At 47.5% G+C, this 11,019-nt stretch overlaps 1 pseudogene; it reads left to right on the top strand.

Annotated features, from left to right (window-relative positions):
• Positions 1 to 1,812: 1,812 nt before the first annotated feature.
• The window catches only part of LOC116366167 (brain-specific angiogenesis inhibitor 1-associated protein 2-like protein 1), a 58,948-nt pseudogene continuing 49,741 nt past the window's right edge, over positions 1,813 to 11,019 (top strand).

The raw sequence follows: 11,019 nt of genomic DNA, 5'->3' as shown, positions 1-11,019 counted from the left end.
GTTTATTATTTAGCTGGCAGGGTTTGACTGTGGTAAATTAGACAGCCTCCCTCTCCTACTCCACATCACCAGTTAGGTCTCAGTGGTAGGCAAGTCAACTGAGCTGCTCCTGACTGCTTATTAACATGGTCTTTATTCCTAATATGATGTGAGTACATGCAAAAGAGGATCGAAATGGTCCTATTTAAAATATTACCTGGGAGCCAGCAGCATTATGCAGGATTTTATTTCCTTCTGAATAATAGAGACCTGCTTGAGCGTAGTAATGGATGAATTATAACCTGCCTCTGTATTATAACACATACAGAAAATAAGAAGTTTACTGCCAGATCAGTTGACTCACCAGTGAATTGCATACGGTCTACTTTTCATTGTGTAGTCTACTGTTTACTGTGTGACTGAATAGCCATAACATTCTACATTGCAATGGCTTCTCCTCCTGCTTTGTTCATAGACAAGACTGTACTGATATGCTACTATGGTTTTATATATCATTTCCCGGATTCTTGGGTGTAACTCACCCGTATCTTTCCAAACAGTATGTAAACATGATGTAACAGGACAGTCATTAATAAATAAGAAAGCTGTCAAATAAGAGAGAAGAGAGAAGTGTGTACAGGAAGATAGACCCCTGAGACAATGATCATGATCCCACAGGGAATAAATTATATAGGATGATAACAGAGCTGATGTTACTGGGTCCCCAAGGATCCATATCAATCAAATCCATTGTCATTTATTGAATGGAGGCTTCTGGGAAAATGAGAAAATATGACAGAGACTTCTGAGAGAGAACTTCCATTCCTGATTTATTGAAATCAATTGGAAGCTGTCCATAAAAAAAGCCTCTTGATATTGGAAATGATCTCTAAACATGCATAATAACATGCTTCACTCTCTCGCTTCTTGATTCTCTTTTTTCTCTCCATCCTCTACTCCCATATTCTGTTTCCATTTGTGTCTCTTTCTCAGTCAGAGGAATGGCAGTGTTGCCATTGGAATGCAGATGAAAGCCAGAGTGTAGGCCTTTGTCAATCTCTGGTTAATCATTGGCTGCTTTGTCATAGTCTGTAGAGCTAACTGTATTAGTTTAGTTTAGAGGTTATTAGTCACATGCACAGGTTAGCAGATGTCATTACAGAGTAAAGGGAAATTCTTAAGCTCCAACAGTGCAGGTCAAGAGAAGTGAATGGGGCAATAACACAAATTATAATATACTCTTATTTACCACTGTAACAGTGATACATGTCCGTGGGGGCGGCAGGGTAGCCTAGTGGTTAGAGCATTGGACTAGTAACTGAAAGGTTGCAAGTTCAAATCCCCGAGCTGACAAGGTACAAATCTGTCGTTCTACCCCTGAACAGGCAGTTAACCCACTGTTCCTAGGCCGTCATTGAAAATAAGAATTTGTTCTTAACTAACTTGCCTAGTTAAATAAAGGTAAAACATTTTTTTCTTTTTTAAGTAGCTGACTAGTGGTGGCTATTCAGCAACCTGATGGTCTGGGGGTAGAAGCTATTGGCCAGTGTGTCAGTTTTAGCCAAGATGCTCTTATACAGAGTGATGTAAGTGGGGAGGACAGGCCGAGCCTGAGATCCCCGAGGTTCTTTCTTGGTCTTCCTGTGACACCTGGTGTTGTAGGTGACCTGTAGGGTAGGCAGTGTGCACCAATGGTGTGTTGGGCTGAGTCCCACCCTCTGTAGTCGTGTGAATGGTGTACTCACTCACTCACTCACCCACTCCCTCACTCACTCACTCACTAACAAACACTAAAGAGAGAAAGTGAGAAAAGGCTGAGAATGTTGTTGTGACAGTGACCCCATTTAACCCAACTACCCATCTTCTCTCCTCTTCCCAGAATGTAATGGAACAGTTCAACCCTGGGCTCAGGAACCTGGTCAACCTGGGGAAGAGCTATGAGAAATCAGTGGCAGGTGAGCAGCCGTCTTATTGCTGAACTGTCCTGTTCTGTATCCTATTGCCATGGCAGGTTACTTGGTTACCAGGACGTGTCTCTGACCAACATTTATCTTCAGTTATCTCATGCATTAGTCATAGAGGGGTTCACTGTTTAAAGATGTATTATGTGTATAATAAACAGTAGGTCTGATTTTAAATTCAGTGTGCTTGTGTAGTAGTTCTTTTACACTCTGCATTTCCACATTTAGTAAAGCCATACTTGTTTTTTTACAGCGATGAGCCTGGCTGGAAAGGTGTACTTTGATGCGGTCTCTAAGATCGGAGAGAATGCTGCGGTCTCTCCTGTCTCCAGGGAGTTGGGTAAGTCTTACCTCCCTGGCCATGTTACAGTCCATATCTGAACGTCTCAGATTTAACTCCATTGAGACCCTTGGTAGACCTCTTTTGGATCTCTTATTGATCTTTGTAGATTCATCACCTGTCCCCTTGGCGAGGGGGATGGTGCCGATAGTCCCTCCCATCCCACTGCCTCCCTCAAACCCAGCTGTGGAGCTGAGCTTTGGCTGGACTGTACTGTATGTATATGAGTTCTACTCCAATGTGGTCACCAGCCAGACAATAGCTCCAGTAAAGTGGCACCCACACACCTTAAATATACTACACGTCCAACTGGGATTCAATCCCATGGAGGAAAACTGCACTGATTTGACTTGCTTTGCCCAGTGATCACACCAATACACTTTAGCACAGCAAGGATCCACATCTGTCCGCTGAATCTGGATGCTCATTTGCAGCCCAGCGTGTGTGTGTGTGTGTGTGTGTGTGTGTGTGTGTGTGTGTGTGTGTGTGTGTGTGTGTGGTACTGTCTGGGCTTCCCTGCTGCGCTGCGGAAAGCTGCTGATTAAATCCTGCTGCACAGTAAGACTGAGCTATACTTGTTTTCCTACATTATCAGGACCTCAATGTCCTATCAATTCACCTGAATGTCCTGAACTTGTTCAAAGGCTATTTTAAGCTTAAGGGTTAGGGGTTTTGGGGTTAGGGGTTTTGGGGTTAGGTGTTAGATTCAGGGTTTGGGAAAATAGGATTTTTAACGATCAAACATTTGTATACTCCAAAAAGTCCAGAAATGTCACAAACAAAGCTGTGTGTGTCATGGTTTCCGTTAGCTGGTAATTGCTGGCTTTTGCCCAATAAAATAAATGAAAAGACAATAAATAAAATTGTTGCTGGCCAAATTGACCGGGAGAAAGAACAATATTCAGTATTCATTTTATTGGTGGAAATACCAGTCCATGTAAACACATTTGATGTCACGCTTGTTAGTTTAGAGGTTAATTTGCATAATTTCGTTGATTTAAATTGGTGCGTGTGTATTTTCGTTAGTGGTTATGTAGGCTATCGTATTTATCCAACACAACTGTCACACACGAGCAGCATACAGAGCCTATTTTGAGTGGAACTTCTGCTGCAGTTCCTCAGCTGGTTGCTGCTGGAGTAAAACCATAGCTGTGGGATGTAGGGGTGCTGCTGGAGTAAAACCATAGCTGTGGAAAGTAGGGGTGCTGCTGGAGTAAAACCATAGCTGTGGGATGTAGGGGTGCTGCTGGAGTAAAACCATAGCTGTGGAATGTAGGGTTGCTGCTGGAGTAAAACCATAACTGTGGGATGTAGGGGTGCTGCTGGAGTAAAACCATAGCTGTGGGATGTAGGGGTGCTGCTGGAGTAAAACCATAGCTGTGGAATGTAGGGTTGCTGCTGGAGTAAAACCATAGTTGTGGGATGTAGGGGTGCTGCTGGAGTAAAACCATAGCTGTGGGATGTAGGGGTGCTGCTGGAGTAAAACCATAGCTGTGGGATGTAGGGGTGCTGCTGGAGTAAAACCATAGCTGTGGAATGTAGGGTTGCTGCTGGAGTAAACCATAGCTGTGGGATGTAGGGGTGCTGCTGGAGTAAAACCATAGCTGTGGAATGTAGGGTTGCTGCTGGAGTAAAACCATAGCTGTGGGATGTAGGGGTGCTGCTGGAGTAAACCATAGCTGTGGGATGTAGGGGTGCTGCTGGAGTAAAACATAGCTGTGGAATGTAGGGTTGCTGCTGGAGTAAAACCATAGCTGTGGGATGTAGGGGTGCTGCTGGAGTAAAACCATAGCTGTGGAATGTAGGGTTGCTGCTGGAGTAAAACCATAGTTGTGGGATGTAGGGGTGCTGCTGGAGTAAAACCATAGCTGTGGGATGTAGGGGTGCTGCTGGAGTAAAACCATAGCTGTGGGATGTAGGGGTGCTGCTGGAGTAAAACCATAGCTGTGGAATGTAGGGTTGCTGCTGGAGTAAACCATAGCTGTGGGATGTAGGGGTGCTGCTGGAGTAAAACCATAGCTGTGGAATGTAGGGTTGCTGCTGGAGTAAAACCATAGCTGTGGGATGTAGGGGTGCTGCTGGAGTAAACCATAGCTGTGGGATGTAGGGGTGCTGCTGGAGTAAAACATAGCTGTGGAATGTAGGGTTGCTGCTGGAGTAAAACCATAGCTGTGGGATGTAGGGGTGCTGCTGGAGTAAAACCATAGCTGTGGAATGTAGGGTTGCTGCTGGAGTAAAACCATAGCTGTGGAATGTAGGGTTGCTGCTGGAGTAAAACCATAGCTGTGGGATGTAGGGGTGCTGCTGGAGTAAAACCATAGCTGTGGGATGTAGGGGTGCTGCAGCACCTCAGCTGGTTGCTGCTGGAGTAAAACCATAGCTGTGGGATGTACGGGTGCTGCAGTTCCTCAGCTGGTTGCTGCTGGAGTAAAACCATAGCTGTGGGATGTAGGGGTGCTGCAGCGCCTCAGCTGGTTGCTGCTGGAGTAAAACCATAGCTGTGGGATGTAGGGGTGCTGCAGCACCTCAGCTGGTTGCTGCTGGAGTAAAACCATAGCTGTGGGATGTAGGGGTGCTGCAGCACCTCAGCTGGTTGCTGCTGGAGTAAACCCATAGCTGTGGGATGTAGGGGTGCTGCAGCACCTCAGCTGGTTGCTGCTGGAGTAAAACCATAGCTGTGGGATGTGGGGGTGCTGCAGCACCTCAGCTGGTTGATGCTGGAGTAAACCATAGCTGTGGGATGTAGGGGTGCTGCAGCACCTCAGCTGGTTGATGCTGGAGTAAAACCATAGCTGTGGGATGTAGGGGTGCTGCAGCACCTCAGCTGGTTGATGCTGGAGTAAAACCATAGCTGTGGGATGTAGGGGTGCTGCAGCACCTCAGCTGGTTGCTGCTGGAGTAAAACCATAGCTGTGGGATGTAGGGGTGCTGCAGCACCTCAGCTGGTTGCTGCTGGAGTAAAACCATAGCTGCAGCACCTCAGCTGGTTGCTGCTGGAGTAAAACCATAGCTGTGGGATGTAGGGGTGCTGCAGCGCCTCAGCTGGTTGCTGCTGGAGTAAAACCATAGCTGTGGGATGTAGGGGTGCTGCAGCACCTCAGCTGGTTGCTGCTGGAGTAAAACCATAGATGTGGGATGTAGGGGTGCTTCAGCACCTCAGCTGGTTGCTGCTGGAGTAAAACCATAGCTGTGGGATGTAGGGGTGCTGCAGCACCTCAGCTGGTTGCTGCTGGAGTAAAACCATAGATGTGGGATGTAGGGGTGCTGCAGCACCTCAGCTGGTTGCTGCTGGAGTAAAACCATAGCTGTGGGATGTAGGGGTGCTGCAGCACCTCAGCTGGTTGCTGCTGGAGTAAAACCATAGCTGTGGGATGTAGGGGTGCTGCAGCACCTCAGCTGGTTGATGCTGGAGTAAAACCATAGCTGTGGGATGTAGGGGTGCTGCAGCACCTCAGCTGGTTGCTGCTGGAGTAAAACCATAGCTGTGGGATGTAGGGGTGCTGCAGCACCTCAGCTGGTTGCTGCTGGAGTAAAACCATAGCTGCAGCACCTCAGCTGGTTGCTGCTGGAGTAAAACCATAGCTGTGGGATGTAGGGGTGCTGCAGCGCCTCAGCTGGTTGCTGCTGGAGTAAAACCATAGCTGTGGGATGTAGGGGTGCTGCAGCACCTCAGCTGGTTGCTGCTGGAGTAAAACCATAGATGTGGGATGTAGGGGTGCTGCAGCACCTCAGCTGGTTGCTGCTGGAGTAAAACCATAGCTGTGGGATGTAGGGGTGCTGCAGCACCTCAGCTGGTTGCTGCTGGAGTAAAACCATAGATGTGGGATGTAGGGGTGCTGCAGCACCTCAGCTGGTTGCTGCTGGAGTAAAACCATAGCTGTGGGATGTAGGGGTGCTGCAGCACCTCAGCTGGTTGCTGCTGGAGTAAAAACCATAGCTGTGGGATGTAAATAAAAATAAAATCACCATAAAAAAAATATTTAAAAAATTAAATATAAAAAATATTTAAAAATGCCGTAAGGGCTTCTGCTGTCTCTGGTAAAGCTGTGCTGTTAGGGCTTCTGTTGTCTCTGGTAAAGCTGTGCTGTTAGGGGTTCTGTTGTCTCTGGTAAAGCTGTGCTGTTAGGGGTTCTGCTGTCTCTGGTAAAGCTGTGCTGTTAGGGGTTCTGTTGTCTCTGGTAAAGCTGTGCTGTTAGGGGTTCTGTTGTCTCTGGTAAAGCTGTGCTGTTAGGGCTTCTGTTGTCTCTGGTAAAGCTGTGCTGTTAGGGCTTCTGTTGTCTCTGGTAAAGCTGTGCTGTTAGGGCTTCTGCTGTCTCTGGTAAAGCTGTGCTGTTAGGGGTTCTGTTGTCTCTGGTAAAGCTGTGCTGTTAGGGGTTCTGCTGTCTCTGGTAAAGCTGTGCTGTTAGGGGTTCTGTTGTCTCTGGTAAAGCTGTGCTGTTAGGGCTTCTGCTGTCTCTGGTAAAGCTGTGCTGTTAGGGCTTCTGCTGTCTCTGGTAAAGCTGTGCTGTTAGGGCTTCTGCTGTCTCTGGTAAAGCTGTGCTGTTAGGGCTTCTGCTGTCTCTGGTAAAGCTGTGCTGTTAAGGGTTCTGCTGTCTCTGGTAAAGCTGTGCTGTTAGGGGTTCTGTTGTCTCTGGTAAAGCTGTGCTGTTAGGGCTTCTGCTGTCTCTGGTAAAGCTGTGCTGTTAGGGGTTCTGTTGTCTCTGGTAAAGCTGTGCTGTTAGGGCTTCTGTTGTCTCTGGTAAAGCTGTGCTGTTAGGGCTTCTGTTGTCTCTGGTAAAGCTGTGCTGTTAGGGCTTCTGCTGTCTCTGGTAAAGCTGTGCTGTTAGGGGTTCTGTTGTCTCTGGTAAAGCTGTGCTGTTAGGGCTTCTGTTGTCTCTGGTAAAGCTGTGCTGTTAGGGCTTCTGCTGTCTCTGGTAAAGCTGTGCTGTTAGGGCTTCTGCTGTCTCTGGTAAAGCTGTGCTGTTAGGGCTTCTGTTGTCTCTGGTAAAGCTGTGCTGTTAGGGCTTCTGTTGTCTCTGGTAAAGCTGTGCTGTTAGGGCTTCTGCTGTCTCTGGTAAAGCTGTGCTGTTAGGGCTTCTGTTGTCTCTGGTAAAGCTGTGCTGTTAGGGCTTCTGTTGTCTCTGGTAAAGCTGTGCTGTTAGGGCTTCTGTTGTCTCTGGTAAAGCTGTGCTGTTAGGGCTTCTGTTGTCTCTGGTAAAGCTGTGCTGTTAGGGCTTCTGCTGTCTCTGGTAAAGCTGTGCTGTTAAGAGTTCTGTTGTCTCTGGTAAAGCTGTGCTGTTAGGGGTTCTGCTGTCTCTGGTAAAGCTGTGCTGTTAGGGGTTCTGCTGTCTCTGGTAAAGCTGTGCTGTTAGGGGTTCTGCTGTCTCTGGTAAAGCTGTGCTGTTAGGGGTTCTGTTGTCTCTGGTAAAGCTGTGCTGTTAGGGGTTCTGTTGTCTCTGGTAAAGCTGTGCTGTTAGGGGTTCTGCTGTCTCTGGTAAAGCTGTGCTGTTAGGGGTTCTGTTGTCTCTGGTAAAGCTGTGCTGTTAGGGCTTCTGCTGTCTCTGGTAAAGCTGTGCTGTTAGGGCTTCTGCTGTCTCTGGTAAAGCTGTGCTGTTAGGGCTTCTGCTGTCTCTGGTAAAGCTGTGCTGTTAGGGCTTCTGCTGTCTCTGGTAAAGCTGTGCTGTTAAGGGTTCTGCTGTCTCTGGTAAAGCTGTGCTGTTAGGGGTTCTGTTGTCTCTGGTAAAGCTGTGCTGTTAGGGCTTCTGCTGTCTCTGGTAAAGCTGTGCTGTTAGGGGTTCTGTTGTCTCTGGTAAAGCTGTGCTGTTAGGGCTTCTGTTGTCTCTGGTAAAGCTGTGCTGTTAGGGCTTCTGTTGTCTCTGGTAAAGCTGTGCTGTTAGGGCTTCTGCTGTCTCTGGTAAAGCTGTGCTGTTAGGGGTTCTGTTGTCTCTGGTAAAGCTGTGCTGTTAGGGCTTCTGTTGTCTCTGGTAAAGCTGTGCTGTTAGGGCTTCTGCTGTCTCTGGTAAAGCTGTGCTGTTAGGGCTTCTGCTGTCTCTGGTAAAGCTGTGCTGTTAGGGCTTCTGTTGTCTCTGGTAAAGCTGTGCTGTTAGGGCTTCTGTTGTCTCTGGTAAAGCTGTGCTGTTAGGGCTTCTGCTGTCTCTGGTAAAGCTGTGCTGTTAGGGCTTCTGTTGTCTCTGGTAAAGCTGTGCTGTTAGGGCTTCTGTTGTCTCTGGTAAAGCTGTGCTGTTAGGGCTTCTGTTGTCTCTGGTAAAGCTGTGCTGTTAGGGCTTCTGTTGTCTCTGGTAAAGCTGTGCTGTTAGGGCTTCTGCTGTCTCTGGTAAAGCTGTGCTGTTAAGAGTTCTGTTGTCTCTGGTAAAGCTGTGCTGTTAGGGGTTCTGCTGTCTCTGGTAAAGCTGTGCTGTTAGGGGTTCTGTTGTCTCTGGTAAAGCTGTGCTGTTGTCTCTGGTAAAGCTGTGCTGTTAAGAGTTCTGCTGTCTCTGGTAAAGCTGTGCTGTTAAGAGTTCTGCTGTCTCTGGTAAAGCTGTGCTGTTAAGAGTTCTGTTGTCTCTGGTAAAGCTGTGCTGTTAGGGGTTCTGTTGTCTCTGGTAAAGCTGTGCTGTTAGGGGTTCTGTTGTCTCTGGTAAAGCTGTGCTGTTAGGGGTTCTGTTGTCTCTGGTAAAGCTGTGCTGTTAGGGGTTCTGTTGTCTCTGGTAAAGCTGTGCTGTTAGGGCTTCTGCTGTCTCTGGTAAAGCTGTGCTGTTAGGGCTTCTGTTGTCTCTGGTAAAGCTGTGCTGTTAGGGCTTCTGTTGTCTCTGGTAAAGCTGTGCTGTTAGGGCTTCTGTTGTCTCTGGTAAAGCTGTGCTGTTAGGGCTTCTGTTGTCTCTGGTAAAGCTGTGCTGTTAGGGGTTCTGCTGTCTCTGGTAAAGCTGTGCTGTTAGGGGTTCTGTTGTCTCTGGTAAAGCTGTGCTGTTGTCTCTGGTAAAGCTGTGCTGTTAAGAGTTCTGCTGTCTCTGGTAAAGCTGTGCTGTTAAGAGTTCTGCTGTCTCTGGTAAAGCTGTGCTGTTAAGAGTTCTGTTGTCTCTGGTAAAGCTGTGCTGTTAGGGGTTCTGTTGTCTCTGGTAAAGCTGTGCTGTTAAGAGTTCTGTTGTCTCTGGTAAAGCTGTGCTGTTAGGGGTTCTGTTGTCTCTGGTAAAGCTGTGCTGTTAGGGGTTCTGTTGTCTCTGGTAAAGCTGTGCTGTTAGGGGTTCTGTTGTCTCTGGTAAAGCTGTGCTGTTAGGGGTTCTGTTGTCTCTGGTAAAGCTGTGCTGTTAGGGGTTCTGTTGTCTCTGGTAAAGCTGGGCTGTTAGGGGTTCTGTTGTCTCTGGTAAAGCTGTGCTGTTAGGGGTTCTGCTGTCTCTGGTAAAGCTGTGCTGTTAGGGGTTCTGCTGTCTCTGGTAAAGCTGTGCTGTTAGGGGTTCTGCTGTCTCTGGTAAAGCTGTGCTGTTAGGGGTTCTGTTGTCTCTGGTAAAGCTGTGCTGTTAGGGGTTCTGTTGTCTCTGGTAAAGCTGTGCTGTTAGGGGTTCTGTTGTCTCTGGTAAAGCTGTGCTGTTAGGGGTTCTGATGTCTCTGGTAAAGCTGTGCTGTTAGGGGTTCTGTTGTCTCTGGTAAAGCTGTGCTGTTAGGGGTTCTGTTGTCTCTGGTAAAGCTGTGCTGTTAGGGGTTCTGTTGTCTCTGGTAAAGCTGTGCTGTTAGGGGTTCTGTTGTCTCTGGTAAAGCTGTGCTGTTAGGGGTTCTGCTGTCTCTGGTAAAGCTGTGCTGTTAGGGGTTCTGTTGTCTCTGGTAAAGCTGTGCTGTTAGGGGTTCTGATGTCTCTGGTAAAGCTGTGCTGTTAGGGGTTCTGTTGTCTCTGGTAAAGCTGTGCTGTTAGGGGTTCTGCTGTCTCTGGTAAAGCTGTGCTGTTAGGGGTTCTGCTGTCCTCCATTGCAACTACCCTCCGCTGCTTTGCCTTTGTCTGCAGCAGTAACAGCAACCCAGTATGTGTTTCCATTGTCCAGTTCTTTTAATAGTGCACAATTGAATTCAATAGAACTTCCCCTAAGGGGAAATCCAAATAAAGGATTGCGGTAGAGAACCCAGTCAGAGGCAGTCAGTAGCAGTTCTGGGTATGTAGTTTCTACTCCTCCCGGTCCTGTAACTGATCCATGTGAAAGGGAACCAGTTATAGGTGAGACTTTGACCTCTCCACCTAGCTGAGTCACACTGACCGCTGGCCCTAATCCTCCCCCTGTGTGTCTGAGTCGGGGACAGTCAGGGAAAAGGTGCAGGGTGTATAGAGTCCTCTGGTATGTGTATAATCTAGCCTAATGAAGGCTTTTAACCCAGAGCACTGAGTGTGAATACAGCTGTTTATAAACAGTGCATTCAGAAAATATTCAGACCCATTGATTCTTTCTACATTTTGTTACATTACAGCCTTATTCTAAAATGTATTAAATATTTTTTCTCCTCATCAATCTGCACACAATACCCCATAATGACAAAGCAATTTTGTATCTTTATAAAAAATGAAACACTGAAATATTACATATACATAAGAATTCAGACCATCCTCGAGTCTTCTTGGGTATGATGCTACAAGCTTACAGCCTCGAGTCTTCTTGGGTATGATGCTACAAGCTTACAGCCTCGAGTCTTCTTGGGTATGATGCTACAAGCTCACAGCCTGGAGTCTTCTTGGGTATGATGCTACAAGCTCACAGCCTGGAGTCTTCTTGGGTATGATGC

This window comes from Oncorhynchus kisutch, unplaced genomic scaffold, assembly GCF_002021735.2.
Source record: "Oncorhynchus kisutch isolate 150728-3 unplaced genomic scaffold, Okis_V2 scaffold1374, whole genome shotgun sequence".
Taxonomy (NCBI): domain Eukaryota; kingdom Metazoa; phylum Chordata; class Actinopteri; order Salmoniformes; family Salmonidae; genus Oncorhynchus; species Oncorhynchus kisutch.
Note: the sequence above shows the minus strand (reverse complement) of the source record. Positions and strands in the feature narration are given on the sequence as shown.